The following is a 20071-nucleotide window of genomic DNA, read 5'->3' as shown; positions in this document are numbered from 1 at the left end:
GAGGATGAACTCACGTGTTGATCAAGAATGTCATGCGGGAAATCTTCCACGTTAGAAAGTGGAGTTTCTTAAGATGATTGCCTTCTCCTCTGCTGGTAGATGATGTATTTGGAGCAGGTTTAATGTCTGGCCTTGCACCTGGGGACGTGTACACTGGGGCTCAGGAAAGGAGTTAGAGGGTTTGGGGGATTGTTTGAGAGCTTAGTTTTATTTAATTTCTTTTAATTTTTAATTAATTAATTAATTAATTTTTTGGCCGTGCTACATGGCTTGTAGGATTTTAGTTCCCCCGACCAGGGATTGAACCTGGGCCCTTGGCAATGAACGCACGAAGTCCTGAACACTGGACCGCCAGGGAATTCCTGAGAGCTTAGTTTTAAAATTTACCTTTTGGAAAGGAGTTTGGTTTCTCATAATTAAAAATTGTGTCTACGTCTGTAATAAACAGCTAGGTTCCTAGTACTGTGAATTCTCTGGGTGCACAACCAGTTACTGATTTAGAAGAAGGTCATGTTCTGGTGGCTAAGTGGTACGTGTGTATCACTCAGGGTAGACTAGGTGATAGGTTAACAGATGGCCCCCAAAACTCAGGGGCATAAAACAATGAAGGTTTATTTCTTGCTTACCCTACGTATCTATTGAGGTTGCCTAGGGAATGTGCTTCAAGGCGTCCTTGACCTCAGTCCCGGATGGAGGCAATGGAACATTCCCTGTCACCAAGGCTGAGGGAAAGGAGAAAATGGTGAAGCACGTGCTGGCTCTTAAAGCCGTCCAACTTCCGCTCACATTTTATTGGCCAGAGCTAGTCATGCGGCCACACCTAACTTCAACAAGGTGGGAAGATGTTATATAACTGTGTACGTGAAGGAGAGAGAGCTGAAATATTTATAAATAGCTGTGTGATGCCCATAATGTACAACTTCAATATTATAGATAGAACTCTAGAAACCTAGCTCAGTGGAAGCAAGTGAGCAGAGCTTTGAGAGAATTCTTTACATCCTTCAGAAAAATGGACCAGTCGCCTGAAATGGAGTTGCTTCATCTCTTCATTATTGTCCTCTCCAGAGACTGAACCAGGGAGTGGCTCGGGGCTCTAGCCCCGCAAACGCTCCATCTCACATACAACATAAACCATTCAAGCAAGCATTCCGTGTGCTTGTTTTGCAGGTGGGCCATCTGTGGAGTCCCGCAGCCATCCCCTTCTTGGCCAACCCTGTGCCCCTTCTCAGCTCCTCCTACACAGACCTTCTGGAGCAGCCATTTTGCTTGGTTTCCCCCTCTTGGGTGTTCACGTTTATATTTCATCCTGTATATTTCAGTTTCTTAAGTGGGCATCTGAAGGTTTCTTCTTTTTTAAAAAAAATTATTTATTTATTTTTGGCTGCTTTGGGTCTTTGTTGCTGCGTGCCGGCTTTCTCTGGTTGCGGTGAGCAGGGGCTACTCTTTGATGCAGCACGCGGGCTTCTCTTGTTGCGGAGCACAGGCTCTAGGCGTGCGCACAGGCTTCAGTAGTTGTGGCACGTGGGCTCAGTAGTTGTGGCTCGTGGGCTCTAGAGCGCAGGCTCAGTAGTTGTGGCACCCTGGCTTCGTTGCTCCGCGGCGTGTGGGATCTTCCTGGACCAGGGCTCGAACCCGTGTCCCCTTCATTGGCAGGTGGATTCTTAACCACTGCGCCACCAGAGAAGTCCCTGAAGGTTTCTTCTTACAAAGACGAAGCTCGCTTGTTTGGGGCATTGGTCTGTGCGTACAGCCAACAGTAAGGAAGTTGTTCCTCGCTCTCCAGGCTCAAGGAGGCTCCCGTTGTCCTTGCCTCCGTGCTCTCTGTGTCTTCTATTCATCTCTGCCCTGCTGTTCCAGGGTGCTGGCTTTAAGTCTCCCTTTTGGAACTGAACGCTTGGGTTTGGGCTTGGGTTGTTGGTGTACCAATCCCCATCAGGGCCTTAGTTATGTTCTCCAAGTCCCCAAAAGGAATTTATATCTACACAAGATAGCCTCATGGAGCCAGCAAATTCAGCTCTCTGGAATATAGCCAGGAGTTAGGGAGAAACAAAACATATCTCAGAGAACAAAAGAGCCTTCTCCAAATCCATGCACTAAACTTTAAGTTGATCCTTGCTGGTTTTGTGTTATTAATGTAGCCACGCTCCTAATTAACGTGGTTGTCTGATTTTCGAGAAAACTTAGGCACAAAGAGGTAATTTGCCTAAGGTCTCAAAGCTAGGAGTGGTAGAACGGGTTCTTATGATTCGAGACTTAGAAGGATAATCAGTGTTGATGAAGGTGGCAGTGAGATAAGCAGACAGGCTGGACTGTATTTAACTCTTTTTTTTTTTTTTTGAAGAAAGTAGTATGGAAATATATAATAACTGTAGGACGATTCCCTTCAAAATGGCCATGTTTAGTTTTTAATTCTAACGTATGATGAGTGTCAGTTGGCTGAGAAATTCCAGCAAGTGGAGCTGTGCTTCCTATTGCCAAAGGAATATGAAGTTACTGGCTGTTCTCTTTGCTGAACACCTAGTTTAGCGGGTGCATAAACAGATGCTTATGAAATGCTTTTTTGCACAATCAAGGTGAAGCCTCGACTCAGTCTGTGTCATGACGATCAGCCTGGTTCTGGTGTGCTTGGTGTGAGGTGGACGGCTTCAGGCATATCTGGGAGCAGGGGCAGACCCCACCCCATGTCTGAGGATGGCTGCTTCCTACAGGCACATTCTGGCCTGGAAGCCGATGGCGACCAGCTGGTTGACATTCACCGAGATCCCCCATTTGTGTTGAGTCTCACAGTTTCAAAGCAGCGTCACCCACATGATCTACTTAACTTGAAACAACCCTGCAGGGTAGGCAAAGCAGGTATCGGTGTCATTTCCATCGTTCCGGTGGGGACGGTGAGGCTTAGAGAGAAGCACCCAAGGTCACAGCACCAGTGAGACCCAGAAGCTGAGCCCCTCACCTAGACCGGGTACTCGCACCCCTGTGTTGCTCCATGAACACCTGCCCTGTCCCTGCCCGTGGGATGTGGCCAGAGATACTTTCCCTACTGCAAGGAGCTTTCTTTCCCAGTTAATAAAGTCCAGTTCCACAGAGAAGGAGACAGAGGAATGTGAAAGTCCAATCACAGCACGAACCACTTTGCTCTCAGATGGAACAACATTTGATATGACATGAACAGGAGAAAAAACACCTTGGAACCTCAGGCAGTTCGGAGGCAAAGCCTTCTGTATTCGAGCCGCAGTCAGCAGCTCTCCAATCGGAGAGGCCCCACAGCCCTGCTTCCTGGGCCGAGGACGAGGCTGAGATTTCCCTGTCAGGCAGGGGAAGCACATGCCTTGGGATTGCGGGTACCGAGGGAGGCTCTCACTCTAACCCAGGCATCGGAGAGCCACCTGCCTACCCAGCTGGTGTGCCCGGCAGGGAGAAAGAAGAAGTTTGTCCACTGGTTGTCAGCCTCTCCTCCTGGTGCTGGGGGTCAGGGCATCCTTAGGGTGGTCCGAGCCGAGATCTGGTCCAGGCTTGTCTGTATAACTAGCTCAGGATTAGACCTTAAGCCAGTTAGGGGACACTGGGTGTCTATTTTTCTCATCTGTAAATTAAAGAGTTCTCAACCTCACTCATAATTTAAAGAGGCTCAAATCAAAACTACAAATGTGATACCATTCGTCACTTGTATGGTAAGTATTTAAAAATTTGAGAATATCCAATTCTGGGCTGGAGTTGGGAAATAGACACCCTCTCTCTGTTTTCCTGGGGGGATGCATTGGTAGAGCATCTTGGAAGGGCATCTGGCAATATCTATCAAAAGCATTGACCCAGCAAGTTCACCCTCAAGAATGTATCCCATGGATCTACTCACCAAAGTATCAAAAACTGGTGAATGGGAATATTGATATTGTTCATAATAGCAACAGCAAAAAATTAGATACAACCTCAATACCCATCCCTTGGGGACTGAATAAGTGTTTATCCTTGGTAGACAAGTGTTTATCCTTGGTAGACCAGTGTATATCCTTGGCACACTGGGCAGCATTTAAATAGGATAACGTGGGAGGGGTGCAAAGATATAATAAGTAACAATAATACATGTTTTTTGAGTGCCGTCTACATTCTGAGAAGTTTACGTGTATTGACTCACCTATTCCCGTTTTACACTTGAAAAAGCCAAGGCACACTGAGGTTAAATAAACTGCTCAAGATCATAATATAATCAGAAAGTAGCCTGGCGTGGGGAGTACGAAGCAAGTATTTTGGTTTGAGAACTTTGTCCATTGCCTTTTTTTTATTTATTAAAATTTTTTTTTAATCTTTGGCTGGGTTGGGTCTTCATTGCTGCACGTTGGCTTTCTCTAGTTGCGGTGAGGGGGGCTACTCTTCATTGCGGTGTGCGGGCTTCTCATTGCGGTGGCTTCTCTTGTTGCAGAGCACAGGCTCTAGGTGGGTGGGCTCAGTAGTTGTGGCGCAGGGGCTTAGTTGCTCTGTGGCATGTGGGATCTTCCTGGACCTGGGAACAAACCTGCGTTCCCTGCATTGGCGGTGGATTTTTAACCACTGCATTGGCAGGCGGATTCTTAACCACTGCGCCACCAGGGAGGTCCCTGTCCACTGCCTTTTGTCTTAGTCTGTTCAAGCTGCTGTAGCAAAATCCCACAGACTGGGTGGCTTATAAACAACAGAAATGTATTTCTCACAGCTCTGGAGGCTGGAAGTCTAAGATCAAGGTATCTAGTGAGGACCCTCTTCTGGTTTGCAGACTTCTTGTATTCTCACCTGATGGAAGGGGCTAGGGAGCTCTGCAGGGTCTCTTTTATAAGGGCACTAATCCCATTCATGAGGGCCCCATCCTCATGACCTTATCACTTCCCAAAGGCCTTACCTACTAATACCATCACATTGGATGTTAGGATTTGGGGGAGACACAATCATTCAGACCGTAGCAACTTTTTAAGTGGAAAAAAAAGCAAGTTTCAGGTCCTATTTATGTTAAAAGAATCAAGTCATATATGTGTATATATGTATATGCATATATGTGCATGCATATATGTGCTTATATTTTCATACTTATTTTTGGCAGGTTACACAAGATAAAGGTAGGGAGGACTGAGGGTTCAAGGTAGGAGGGAAGCAACTTTGTACACATTCCTGTACTGTTTTGTCTTAAAAAAAAAAAAAAACCCAAGGGTGCATCTAGCACTTTTGTTTTATTTTTTAAGGTTTACATGGGCCTAGTTTGTTTAGGTGGTGTGACTAGGGGCCATTTACATTTTCCTTAAATTTTTCTATATTTAGAAATTATCTAGTAAATAATTGTATTTTTATTTTTAAATTTTTGGCTGCCTTGGGTCTTCATTGCTGCTCGTGGGCTTTCTCTAGTTGCGCGAGCGGGGGCTGCTCTTCATTGCAGTGTGCCGTTTTCTCATTGCAGTGGCTTCTCTAGTTGCGGAGCACGAGCTCTAGGTGCGTGGGCTTCAATAGTTGCAGCACGAGGGCTCAGTAGTTGTGGCACATGGGCTTAGTTGCTCCGCGGCATGTGGGATCTTCCTGGACCAGGGATCGAACCTGTGTCCCCTGCATTGGCAGGTGGATTCTTAACCACTGTGCCACCAGAGAAGTCCCAATAACTGTATTTTTAAATGAAAAAGTTGGACGTAACTCTTTCCGAGAGCCCCTGCCAGATTAGAAATCTCCTGATTGCATTTGTTGAGCGTGAACCCAGCTCTGTTACTTAAGTAACATGTAATGACACCATGTTCTCTGCCCGCAAGGCGCTTAGAGTTGGAGCAGATGGTGGTGGACGGCGATAAACATACCTGGAACAGGTGCAGCACTGGGATCACACCATTCTCTGCTGGAGGCTGGTTGTCTAGCTTGGCCAGCACTCATTTTCTTCTCCGGCAGAGAGTCGTGTCTGAGGCTGGGGTGGTGAGAGCCCCTGCGAGACGTGGCCAGTGAATACAGCTGCTTGTGCTTGAGAGCCCCGGCAGGGTCCAGCCTGGGTGGATTCTTCTGAGTTCGGGATTATTACCACCACCAGCAGTGATGTACCAACAATGAGCACCAACTCTTATTTTGTGCCTGTGATCATCTCTATCATTGTTTTTCTCCCCATTCTTTAGATGAAGATTCAGATGTGCCCCCCTTGCCTCTGCCTTAGTTGTCAGTGATGAGAACAGTGTGCTCCCCACCATGCTGCTGCCCCGGGGCCTCAACGTGGTGACTGGAACAATCACTGAACCGAGAAAACCAAGGAAGGGGGTCAAGATTCTTGGTCAGCTGCCCCAAGCCCCCTGTAAATTTTTTATCTCATGTTAAAGGATTTGCTTTAACTGGGGGGGACCTTGTATCTTGCAGTTCCTCATGACATTCTGTTTGTACCTGCATCCCAGCACTTAACCACACTGTAGAGTAATTGCTGTTATAGGCTGTGTCCTTCACTAGGTGTGGGTTCCTGATGGGCTAGGTCTTGATTCATCCTGCTGATCCAAGTGCCTAGTACTGGCCCTTAATTAAGACTCAGGAACATTTCCAACATGGATAGAGCTGGTGCTCATGGGCAAATCAGTTGTCTGAGCAGTCAAGAGGCACCAGAAAGCAAGTCATTCAAAAAACATAACCCCTACGCTTGCCATCAATTGGAAGAGAGATGAGAAAGAGGAGAAAGGAGTGGGGTTTCCATTTGGTTTGGCGAAGTTGTGTTTGGTAGCAGAATGGCTGCCCCGGGGGGGCTGAATGTGTCGGTTATTCCCATCTCAGTTTGCTTTAAGCAGAGTGACTTGTATGCCTCAGTGAACTGTGTTGTGATTAAGGGGGAGGGGTGCAGACACAGAGGAAGAGAGATGAAGAGGAGGAAAAATAAGTGGAGGTGATGGTCCAGAAGCTGGAGCACTAGGGAGGCTTTGGGGCGGGGCAGGCGTAGGCCCTGCTTGCTGACTCCTCCCTGACTTCTCCCTGCCTGAGTGCTCAGTGGTGTTCACACTGAGACTCGTGTTGGGGCAGCCGGTAGAAACGTGTGTGCGCGCGTATAATTTATAAAAATGAATAAAGCAAATGAGAAGGGGACCACCCTAACGTTCTACCCCTATAATCAGCCTGTAAAAATAACACTGCATGAAAACCTAAAAGCTGGAATAGCATTTAAAACTAATCTTAGGAACAATCCAGAATGATGCTCTAAGGCTACCATATCTAGGTAGCTCCTGGATTGAGATTTAAGTGGGACATCTCCAGAGTGTCCTCCAGTCTGTAGCACCAACAGATCTTAATCTACAGGAGTAAATGGAATGTGACCTCTCATGGCCTGAAATGATAAACAGCTTAGGTTGGAAGTGTTAGATCACCCTTCACAGTCTTTGCAATGCTTAAATCTGTGAGTTTCAGGGAGCCACCTTTTTTTTTCCTTTAAATTTATTTATTTATATATTTATTTTTGGCTGCGTTGGGTCTTCGTTGCTGTGCACAGGCTTTCCCTAGTTGCGGCGAGCGGGGACTACTCTTCGTTGTAGTGCGTGGGCTTCTCATTGCCGTGGCTTCTCTTGTTGTGGAGCACGGGCTCTAGGCCTGCGGGCTTCAGTAGTTGTGGCTTGCGGGCTCCAGAGTGCAGGCTCAGTAGTTGTGGCGCACGGGCTTAGTTGCTCCACGGTATGTGGGATCTTCGCGGACCAGGGCTCAAACCCATGTCCCCTGCATTGGCAGGCGGATTCTTAACCGCTGCGCCACCAGGGAAGCCCGGGGGAGCCCCTTTTGCGTGTAGTCGGTGGTATAAAACACACCTCGTGTGGCCATCTTGCTGAACTTACTGAAGGGTTCGGCAAGAGGGTGGAGCCCACTTCATGAACTAAGCAGAGGAAGCTTTCGCAGCAAGATTTCTGGGAAGGGGGAATCGCTCAAGTTTAACGGGTGTTGCTGGGAAGGTATCCAGACACTGTAGCCATGGGTATGTGGCACCAGGATTGCCGTTTAGTGGGCTGGGAGGATGGGAGCTCTTGGCCATGATTTGAGAAAGGCTGAGTGCCAGAAGAGTAGGCACTTGAACTGCCTCTAAACTCCAAGTTAGCATAGGAGCTCCCCGGGTCTGGGAAACGGGGCAAGCCTGGGGAACGGTAAGAAGATGGAGGCATCTCATAGCCCCACACGTGACCTTTCCTTAGTCCCTTCTCCCTTCCATGATCCTTCCTTATTCTTTGCTGCCCCCATGCCTACTCAGCTGATGGAATCTGGAGAAGACTGGGATCTGTTCCATCTGCCCTACACTCAGCTGGGGACAGTGGACTGGGAGACACATACCCCTGCATATCTCTGAGGCCGGAGGCATTGATCCACGGCAAAACCATCAGCGGAGCCCCAACTTCTTATGGCCCTAGAGCAGTGATGCCATGTCCCTGCCCCAGTGGCTGAGGCTAGAATAAAGAGGCCTCAGGATACTTCTGTAGGTTAAAGACTGTTGAAATACACTCTGTGCTGTAGAAGAACCAAAGTCTATGGGAATAGCTTGAACCCAGCGTACTTGGCTAGGAAGACCTGTTATGGGTAAGAACTGGTTGCTCCAAGACTGCCCAAACTGTGGCCTTCTGAAATGAGGGGTGGCGTGCAAAGTTTTAGTTTGAAACCTGCCCTCCTAGAATTTCCTGGTAACCTTCCAGGTCTCTTCTCCTCCAGCAGTCCTGGTCCAGCTTGGTGGTGGGCATGACAGAAAAAAGGAATTAGGTAGGAGTGTATCACTCATGAGATGGCTTTTGACATCATTAGCCAGATTCCTTAACATCCCAGTCTGATGCATTTGATCTTGGATGAATTTTCCAATATCAGTGTTTCCTGTAAGGAAGAAAGAGGAGGAACTGGACTTCTGTCTGCACGGTCGGGAGAGCTCACCAAAGTGGCCCTCCCCACAATGGAGGGGTCTGCCCCAAAGGGACAAGGGTTCCTACTTCCCCCAATCAATGTTAAATAGCCTCCTGGCTATTCTTCCAGCTAGTAAGAATTCAGAACTATCGAGGCAGTCTCTATACTCCCTGCCATACAAGCAGGAAGCCTTCCTTAATGAGAAAAGTAGATGTTTACGGATACTATTTTATCAGATAGAAAGCTGATTAAAGTGGAAGCTCTCCGGCAGGGTCTGTCTCTCCCGGTCACCGTCCTGACCCCAGCACTGCTCATGACGGGTCACCAACTTCCTACAAGGACAGATGTGGGCCTGGATGCCACTAAGGTTTTCTTTCATGCTGCTTCTCAATTCTGAAGCACCCTTTTTTCTCCCTTCCTAGTTTGACTTCTTTTAAAAACCTATCCATCTTTCCATGTCCATCCAGACAGTTGCTCACTGGACATCCTTTCTGATTACACCAGCTCTAGGGCTGTCTGCTTCCTTCCGGCACCTACTCCAGACATCACATTGTATGTTTCAAGTCATTTCCAGCGAGCCATAGTTCAAGTGCTATATTTTGTAACGAACTTGCTTGTTGTTCTTACTATTTTTATTAGAAAGGCTTTAAGGCTAATAACGTCACTCAGCATCGGTTTAATAATTTACTGGTTTACTAATTTAACTTTATTAAAGTTAATTTAATAACTTTATTAATTAACATATCCATTATTCATCTAAAAGTATTTCTTAAGCACTGTGGGCCAGGATATGCCCTGGTACTGGGGACAAAGTGGTAAACACGCAGATGAGGTCCCAGGTCCTGTGGCATCTGCCTTTTGGTGGGAAAAGACAGGCGACAAACAGACAAGAGATTTCTGATTACGATCCATGCACTGAAGGCAGTAAATAAGCTTGGGGGAAAGTGGCTGTGGTGCTGGTGGTCTGGGAAGACCCTCAGTGGGGAGGACATCGCAGCTGAGACCTGAGGGAGGGAAGGGAGAGAGAAAGCGAGGCTGGAATCATCCCTAACCTGGGAGTATCAGGTGGGAACATGATGGGGTCGCAAAAGGGAGGCTGCAACCCCTCACCTCAGCTGATCATTTGGTACCTGAAACTTCTTGCCTCTTGTGTTTCGTTTATTTTATGAAACTTTTTATTTGGAAATAATCCTAGACTCAGGAGTTGCAAAAATAACATAGCGAGGACCCATGCATCCTTCTTCTGGCTTCCCCCGTGAGAACATCTTATATAACTTTAGTACATCGTTAAAAGCACCATTGTACATCATTGGTACAATACTATTAACTAGACTACAGACCTTGTTTAGAGGACTTCACCAGCTTTTCTACGTATTCATTGCATATAAAGGACTTGTCTGTGTGTGTGTGTGTTACCTTTTTAATGTGCACATTTCTTTATCTCTTTTAAACTTAGTTTGCTGATTGTTTCAGGAATATCTGATTTATTTATTCAATGAACATTAATCAGACACCTGCCACATATCAGTTCTGTGTTGGGTTCTGGAGATACAGGATGAATGATACTGAGGTAAAGGGTGTCAAGGGGGCTCAGTGATTGGTCAGGGAAAGCTGTCCAGAGAAAGTGTTGGAGTGAGCCTGAGAGGTCTGGACAAGAGAAAGGACGGCCCATCCTGGAAATGCCAGCGGCCAGAAGGGAGTGAAGTCAGCAAGGATAGGTTAGCAGGTTGAGAGTACGAGGGGCCCTGAGTGCCAGGCTAAGGGTCTGGGGCTCGATGCCTCTTTGCAGATTACCCACAGTGTAGCCGAGGTGAGAACTCAGAGAGTGATTGTAATCAGCTGATAACTCTACTTAATTTATTTTCTGTCTGATCCATCCTTTTGAGCAACAAAGGCAATGTCTACACTGTGCAGATCTGACCTAGGAGAGCCTCCTGGATGCCGCCCGGCAAGATCCCCGCTCCCAGGCAGAGCTCAGAGTAACCAGAAGCAAGAAGAGAAGCCCATTCGCTATCCACTCTGACAAACTGCTCTTTCACCGTGAAGTGCCTGTGTTTGCATATCATTGACATTTGTTGTACACGAAGAAATGAGGTATTGGATGCTATTTAGATGTTTCCTTCGATCTGAATAGGGAGAGAGATGCCTGTTGATTCCTGGATCCACACAGATTAAACAGCACCTACCCACCAAAAAAGGAATATGCACATTTAATCAAAACATCTAGGGCTTCCCTGGAGGCTCAGTGGTTAAGAATCTGCCTGCCAATGCAGGGGACACGGGTTCGAGCCCTGGTCCGGGAGGATCCCACATGCTGTGGAGCAACTAAGCCCGTGCGCCACAACTACTGAGCCTGCGCTCTAGAGCCCACGAGCCACAACTCCTGAGCCTGTGTGCCACAACTACTGAAGCCTGCGCGCCTTGAGCCCAGGATCCACAACAAGAGAAACCACTGCAATGAGAAGCCCGCGCACCGCAGTGAAGAGTAGCTCCCGCTCGCCACAACTAGAGAAAGCCCGTGCGCAGCAACGAAGACCCAACGCAGCCAAAATAAATAAATAAATAAAATAAATGTATTAAAAAGAAAAGGTCTAGTACTTGGCTCTGACCTTTTGAACTTGTACTTTTGGGGCGGTGACCCTGTTAGACACAGCTTGCACTGCTCCTCTGGAACACTCAAGGAAGAAGATCTAACTCGGATGTCCCTCTTTTAGAACAAAATGCAAGAAAAAGAAGTCCATCACCCTGCTCCCCCCATCTCCCCATCAAGAAGTAGCCTGGGGCTTCCCTGGTGGTGCAGTGGTTGGGAGTCTGCCTGCCGATGCAGGGGACACGGGTTCGTGCCCCGGTCTGGGAAGATCCCACGTGCTGTGGAGCGGCTGGGCCCGTGAGCCACGGCCGCTGAGCCTGTGCGTCCGGAGCCTGTGCTCCGCAACGGGAGAGGCCACGACAGTGAGAGGCCCGTGTACCGCCAAAAAAAAAAAAAAAAAAGAAGTAGCCTGGATTTCTAGAGAAAGGAAAGTGAACAGTAGACCCCAGATAAGTGTGCAGTGGGCTCCCCCGGGAATTCCAGCCCGAGCTGGGTTGCCAGGGTCCTCTCAGCATCCCTTAGCCCCTGTCCGGCAGAGTTTACAGTCTTCCCCTCCTGCTGTGAGGTTGACAGTTCTGAACCAGATGTCACCCCGTGCAGATGTGCACCCACTCGCTCACCCCACGGTCCCCATGGAGCTGTTTGTTTGGTCTTGGGCACGGGTTGCTGAATGCAGCCCTCACTGGGGACTCTGATACCATACAGGCAATTCCCTTCCTGGCGAAGCCTTCTGGGTCTCGTGATGCTTGTGATGGGCCTGCCTTCTCAATCCAGTCGGCACTTGCGCAGACGGGAGAGCCCAGGAAAGCTGTGGCTTACGGGAGTGAGAAGGGGTGTGCTTTTGGCTGTGTGGCGTACAGTGTACACAGTGTGTGGAGCAGATGCCCCAGGTGGGAGGTGGACCTGGATTGGGCAATGGCCTGGATAATCCTAAAGTCTCTTCCTGATCAAATATGCCATCTTTGTACACCAAAGGCTAGTGGTTTGGATGCAGATTTAAATTCAGTCTGATTAAGAGGAGCTTTCTTTCTAAGCTTTCCCAAGCTTTTAAAGTAGCAACAGTGTCATTGTCATTTTAAGTCATCATAAGGTTGCTTAAAACGGCCCTGTTGCTTTTTTTTTTTTTTTTTTAATAATTTGGCCTTTGTATATATGTGCCACATCTTCTTTATCCATTCATCCGATGATGGACACTTAGGTTGCTTCCATGTCCTGGTTATTGTAAATAGAGCTGCAATGAACATTTTGGTACATGACTCTTTTTGAATTATGGCTTTCTCAGGGTATATGCTCAGTAGTGGGATTGCTGGGTCGTGTGGTAGTTCTATTTTTAGTTTTTTAAGGAACCCCCATACTGTTCTCCATAGTGGCTGTATCAATTTACATTCCCACCAAGAGTGCAAGAGTGTTCCCTTTTCTCTACACCCTCTCCAGCATTTATTGTTTCTAGAGTTTTTGATGATGGCCATTCTGACCAGTGTGAGATGATATCTCATTGTGGTTTTGATTTGCATTTCTCTAATGATTAATGAAGTTGAGCATCCTTTCATGTGTTTGTTGGCAATCTGTATATCTTCTTTGGAGAAATGTCTATTTAGGTCTTCTGCCCATTGTTGGATTGGGTTGTTGGTTTTTTTGTTATTGAGCTGCATGAGCTGCTTGTAAATCTTGGAGATTAATCCTTTGTCAGTTGCTTCATTTGCAAATATTTTCTCCCATTCTGAGGGTTGTCTTTTGGTCTTGTTTATGGTTTCCTTTGCTGTGCAAAAGCTTTTAAGTTTCATTAGGTCCCATTTGTTTATTTTTGGTTTTATTTCCATTTCTCTAGGAGGTGGGTCAAAAAGGATCTTGCTGTGATTTATGTCATAGAGGGTTCTGCCAGTGTTTTCCTCTAAGAGTTTGATGGTGTCTGAGATGTGGCACATATATACAACGGAATATTACTCAGCCATAAAAAGAAACGAAATTGAGATATTTGTAGTGAGGTGGATGGACCTAGAGTCTGTCATACAGAGTGAAGTAAGTCAGAAAGAGAAAAATACCGTATGTTAACACATATATGGAATCCAAGAAAAAAAAAAAAAAGGTCATGAAGAACCTAGGGGTAAGACGGGAATAAAGACACAGACCTACTAGAGAATGGACTTGAGGATGTGGGGAGGGGGAAGGGTAAGCTGTGACAAAGTGAGAGAGTGGCATGGACATATATACACTATATTACGTATCTATACGTAATATAGATAGCTAGTGGGAAGCAGCCACATAGTGCAGGGAGATCAGCTCAGTGGTTTGTGACCACCTAGAGGGGTAGGATAGGGAGGGTGGGAGGGAGGGAAATGCAAGAGGGAGGAGATATATGTATATGTATAACTGATTCACTTTGTTATAAAGCAGAAACTAACACACCATTGTAAAGCGTTTATACTCCAATAAAGATGTTAAAAAAAATTTAAAAAATAAATAATTTGGCCTCACCACGTGGCATGCGGGATCTTAGGCTCCTGATCAGGGATCGAACATGACCCCCCTGCAGTGGAAGCGCAGAGTCTTAACCCCTGGACCACCAGGGAAGTCTCCCTCCCCCGACTTAAAAAAATTTTTTTTGGCTCTGTTGCTTTTTTAAAGAATCCATCCTGCACACAACTCTTTGCTGAACACCCTATTCGGAGAGCTGGCTGATCGTCTGTGATCCAGAGACCAAAATGTTGATATTCCCTCAAAGCAGGGACATATTAGCTTAGTCTTTCTATGAGAGGAGACGCACGGGGTAAGCAACAGATAATTACTTTTTCTGGTCTGTTTGGAGAGCTTGCAAACGAAATTTGTTTCCTTTTGTCCTTTTCCACTCAGCAAATATCGACTTTGACTCTTGGCTGTGAGTGGGGCTGGAATGAGCGTGGCTAATCTTAGTTTAAGGGCTTTATCTTCTCCAGGGCCAGATCGGCCAAAACTTTCTGCTGCAGTCATTGACTGGGACCTGGAGGGGGTCCTGATGGCTCTGTTCACTGAGGCTCCCACGGGGCCAGCCAACAGGGCTCCACACCCAAGACAAAGTAGCGGCACATTGTGAGGGCAGCTGGATAACTTTTTGGTAATTATTTGTTCTCAGGCGTGCCAAGGCCGCACTTGAAACTCAGATTATTCACAAGCATAATCGTCAAGCTCTCAGTTCACATTGTATGTCTCTGTGGAGTACAGGAGGAATAGGGTCATTTTCTGAGAAGTGCACTGTCAGACACTTGGTAAAAGGGCACCCAAGGGGCAGTTAGAGTCCACAGTTGACCCACATGCTGAGTTTTGGGGAGAACAATGTGCTTATTATCCCAGGAGGAAAGGAAGTTCTTCAGTGGAGAGCCCACGACTCACTAGGAGGGGCCGCCCAAGTGGCTGTCTCTAAAAAGGTACCTTGGGGCTTCCCTAGTGGTGCAGTGGTTAAGAATCCTGCCAATGCAGGGGATATGGGTTTGATCCCTCGTCTGGGAAGATCCCATATGCTGCGGAACAACTAAGCCCCTGTGCCACAGGTACTGAGCCCACGTGCCGCAACTACTGAAGCCCACATGCTCTAGGGCGCGTGTGCTGCAACTGCTGAGCCCGCATGCCACAACTACTGAAGCCCGTGCACCTAGAGCCCGTGCTTTGCAATGAGAAGCCACCGCAATGAGGAGCCCGCTTACCTCAATGAAGAGTAGCCAGTGCTCACTGCAACTAGAGAAAGTCTGCGTGCAGCAACGAAGACCCAATGCAGCCAAAAAAAAAAAAGAAATACCTTGTGTATTTCTAATATAGGAACGAGACAAGTTAGAGCTGATCCTCCAAGGCCCAGAGAGTGGGCTTGGGTCAATGCAAAGGGAACAGATGCAGATGGCAAGAGACACAGAAAATGATCGATATTTTTTAGAGGGGAGAAGCCTTGGAGGGCTTGGGTTGAAGAGATTTCCGTTAATACAGATTCTAGACCTTGGTTTCAAAAATACAAGATTTTCCCTCACCTTAGTTTGCACCTAGTTTCTTAGGTCAAACAGGTATGATGGACTGTCAGACTTTTTCAACTTCTGAATCACTTATTCAGTCATTCAACATATATTTATTGAAGACCTACTGTGTGTCAAGCATTCTGCTCGTGTTCCTGTAGAGAGAGCCAGTGTATCACCAGCAAGCTCTTTCCTCCACCCTTCAGAGAGGATTCAAGATGATTGATTAATAAAAATAGAAAACATAAGAAAGATAGTCTCCATGGGGTTTTTGCAAATGGGTTGATTGAGTTCCGTGATTTCTTACAAAACCAAGAGAAGCACAATCTATTCCTTTCTTCCCCTCTTTCCCCAGGTAGATACTATTTTTGTCCCCCATTTTCCAGATGAGAGCACTGAGGTTTCAGTTAGTTAAGTAACTTGCCCAAGGTCATACGGTTAAGAGTGGTGGACCCAGGCTTTGAACCTTAGCTTCTGGCTCCCAACTCCATGCTTGTAACCACTGTGGCATGTTGGATTTTCCTTAGTGGAACAGGCTCAGGTATCAGGAGGCCAAATCAGAGTCAAACCTCAACAGTTTGGGCCAGGGCTGAACCAGAAGTGCCCACAAACCTGCTGGTTCTCCTTGACTGGTCTTCACGTCCTTCTGGCACGTATACCTTTACAGTGCTTCGTGGAGGTCTTTGGAAACAATGGATCAACTGATAATGCTCTGAGTACAGCTCTTTGAAGGAGACTGGAAGAACATCATGTTTAAAGAAGAGGCTATTGCTGTGTTTGTTGGTTATTGACTAGTAGCTCACAAAGGGCAAGCTGAACCAAACTGCGTATCTTTTATGTGATGCTTGGGACTGCAGGAGATGCGTGGGCTAGGGTGTGAGTTGGAGTTATTAATAATAATGACACAGTGTTAGTTCCCATTTTCCAAGAACCTACTGAGAACTAAGAAGCCCATGCTGGATGTCTCCCATACCTCATTTCAGTCTCCCCCGAAGCCCTAGAAGGTGGTTATTGTTATTCTGCTTCACAGATGAAGAACCAAAGGCTCAGAAAGGTTAAGTGACTTGCCCAAGGCCACACAGCTTATAAATAGTTAACCCCCGCTCCTTAGATTATGCCGTTTCCACTTTCATTCATTTGTTAAAATATTTACTGAGCACCTACTATGTGCCAGCCATTGTTCTCTGTGCTGGGGATGTTGTGAGGAATAAGGTAGACAGGTCTCTGTTTTTTGGAGTTTACATCAGACAACGGTGCCCTGCGGAACCTGGGACCCCACTTAAAGTAAGCAAGGGGGAGACCAGGGTCCAAAATGTAATAGGAAGGCCTTGAACTGCAGAGCCCAAAGTCTCTTGTGGTTAGGACTTATTCAGGCACGTGACTCTAGAGATGTGGCTCCTTCAGGGAGGTTTAATTTGTTATTAGTGTTTATTAAAGGGAAAGTACGATTATCATAAAAGATCCAGAATGGGCCATTTTGGAGTTAGGCAGTTTGCAGTTTTATGACTCAGGCTGACTTGGGAACAGGCTGCAGAAGGTGGGCTGTCTGGTGGATATCCCAGTGGTCTTGCCTCCTTGCTTTCCTTCGAGACCCACCCACCCATCCAGCACCCAGCCCCAGCCTGGGGCCATGTGTCAGGGAAGGAAGCTGATGGCTACCAGCCTGGCTGGCATCCCTCAATGTTACTCCATGGGCCGCATGGATGGAACTGGGGTGCAACTGTCCCTTTCCTTGTGGCGAGTTTAGCATCTCTGCCCCCACTCAGTATATGCTGCTAGCACCTGCCTTCTCCCATTAGTGTGACAACTCAAACTGTACCTACATATTTACAGACATTCAGTTCTCCAGTTGAGAACCTCAAAAACGTGCTTGTCTTTCCCCTGCGTCAAAACCCTTTTGTTCTTTCCCCCTTGGCTGACTCTACACCACCTCCCAATGATGCTGGTAAGACTTTTCTCAGCTGTTCCTTTTCCCATCATTTCCCCATATCAGGCCCCGTCTCTGTCCTCCAGTATTTCAACAAATGCCGATTGAGTACTTCATCCATGGAGCGTCTGGTCAGGGTCCCTTCAAACCCTTTATCTTATGATGAAAAAGTTGGGACACAGGAAGAAAACTGGCCCAAGGTGATATTCCCAAGTCACAGTCGTGCATTCTGTTCATCACAATGGCCACTTCTCAAGCACAAAATATCTTAAGTGTGAGAGTATTTGAAGCGTTGGGATTTTGAGCCATTTATCAAATGGAATTGCTGGGATAAAATACAGAGCCCATAGCCACCATTCTCTAGAACATACAAGAACAACCACAGTCCTCACTCCCCCTCCAGGATAAGATAAGGGGTTGTAGATAATTAACGTGAAGATGGAGGCATTCATTTTTTCCCTTCTGATTACAAGTTATTGTTTAAGGTTAAAGATAAATGTTAAAATCCTAACAATTTAGAAGTGCTTATCAAGGAAAGTTTAACGTCCCTAATGATCCACCCATGGAAGATTTTTTCATGCATATATTAATATATCTAATGCTATTTTACAAAAAACAGACTTGATACGTGGTTTGCAATGTGCTTTTCTCTCTGAACATCTTTTCCCATAAGCACCATGGTCAGCCTTTTTCTTTTAAAAGCCGTGAGTTTTCATTATATGAATGAACCAGGATTTAGCTAACTGATCCCTTTTTGATGGACATGGAATTCTTTTCCTCTAAAACAGTTTTCCTCGATAATAAATAATGCTGAAATAATCCTTGTACCTGCATATTTTTGCACAACTGTGTATTTCTGGGCAATGGATTCCGACAAGGAGAATTGCTGAGTCAAAGCCGACGTGCATTTTAAACTTAATAGATATTGCTAAATATCCCTCCAAAAATGATAGGACCCACTAACATTCCCATCAATTGAACGAGACTGCCTGTGTCCTTACATCTTCATCCGTTGGGTTTTTACAGGTCTTTTAAATCCTGGAGTTAAATATTTTTATTTTATTTATTTTTTAATTTTAATTTTAATTTTTTGGCTGCTCTGCACAGCTTGCAGGATTTTAGTTCCCCTGCCAGGGACTGAACCCGCGCCCTCGGCAGTGAAAGCGCAGAGTCGTAACCGCTGGACCGCCAGGGAATTCCCTGGAGCTAAAGATTTTTAGAGGCAATCTTATGATCTGGTACAATTTAAGTTCATTTTCTAATGTTTGTTATCTCTTCCGTCAGGGTACAAAGAGCTTAAAGGTATGGTGGTTCCATTTTAGATAGGCATTTCTTAAAAGGTTTTCATTTTGGGTTTACATCTGCAGGCTTTTGGAAACCTGAAACTAAAGTCTTAGCCCTTCCCGGCATTTTTCCCCCAGGGTTTCCTGTTGGAGCTGACTCGTTTCCTGGACCCTGGCTGCAGGTTGTTGAATGTGGATGCACTGGCCTTCTCAGGGCTCCATGAGGGGAAATAACTGATTTCCAAGGCCTCCCATCTTACAGGGGGCCAGGTTGAGGAAGCTTCTTGAAGCCGGCTGATTCTTAAGCTGAGCTTCCCATCAAAACGGGCTTCCCCCAGCAGGCTTTAGAACAACATTTCCCAACCCAGATGGCCTTGCCAGCCTGGACACCTGGCTGGGAAGTAGGAGCCGGCACCTCCTGTGTCCACATTAGTGATGCTCCTGTGATGGCGCTGACAGTCTCAGCCGCGCTCCTTGCCCCCCATCCCCGAGGAGTGCTGGGGAGATGGAAATGGGCTTGGCCAGGGCGCCTTTCCATAGCAGCTCCACTCAGGCACCAGTTAAGCCCAGGTGGATAAATTATCCCTCCTTGAAAGGTCACTGCTACGGGACGCCCCTCTTTTAAAAGCCAAATTAGGAAGAAGCAAGATCAACTCTAGGGAAAATAGTGCAGTGGCCTCTTTGTTCTGGGTGCCCTCAGCCTGTTTTTCTGCCTTTCTCCCTCCCTGCCCCTTAGGGTACACCCTGAAAACACACCTTTATACCTCTTGGGGGCACATGGAGCCCTGCTTTCTCTCCAGCCAGTCCCAGGGGATGACCTTGGTATCAGTCATTTACACACTAGTATGAATTTAGGGTACTAGATTTTGGACACGGCAGTAGGGGGAGGAAGAACTTCAGGTAGGGGCTTTAAGGTGTGGCTGCTTCTTACTCTCTGAAATCACTCCATGAAAATGATCCTTTTTTGAGTGTCAAGTGAATTCAGAGATATTTAGACAAGGTAGGAGGTGAAGAAATAGTGTCCTCTTAAGAAAAATGAATGATTTTGGCCACTCTAAGGTCCCCAACCACCCATGCTTGAGTGATGACTTCCAAAAATACACTTTGTGTTTTTTAAAAGCTCTTTTCATTTAAACCGTTTAATATACTCACACAAGCCTTCAATTTTTTTCACATGGGTAGTGAGTGAATACACTCAAAAATAAAAAAGTGAATCTGCATTGTTAAGACAGGCAGGCAGGGATGATGAAGATTTAACTTGTGGGACTGTCACCCTCAAGCTACAGTAATTCTCCAGAATGAACACAGAGATGTGGCAGCATCCCATACCTCCTGGCCTGTGCTCAGGCTGACACCTGCATGGTGACACATGACTGACAGGTAACACGATGAGCTGAAAACATATCAATCCAAAGGCCAGCCCAAGGAAAGCCTTGTTAAGTTATAACATGCTCCAGAAGTTCCA

The 20071-nt window shown here is 46.5% G+C and overlaps 1 protein-coding gene across 7 annotated transcripts in view; it reads left to right on the top strand.

The window, feature by feature from the left end:
- FOXN3 (forkhead box N3) overlaps positions 1 to 20071 on the top strand; it is a 404931-nt gene that overhangs the window by 116409 nt on the left and 268451 nt on the right. The gene's annotated exons all lie outside the window — the stretch shown is intronic.

Source organism: Globicephala melas, chromosome 2 (assembly GCF_963455315.2).
Source record: "Globicephala melas chromosome 2, mGloMel1.2, whole genome shotgun sequence".
In the NCBI taxonomy this organism is placed as follows: Eukaryota; Metazoa; Chordata; class Mammalia; order Artiodactyla; family Delphinidae; genus Globicephala; species Globicephala melas.
This window is presented reverse-complemented; position numbering and strand designations above follow the sequence as displayed.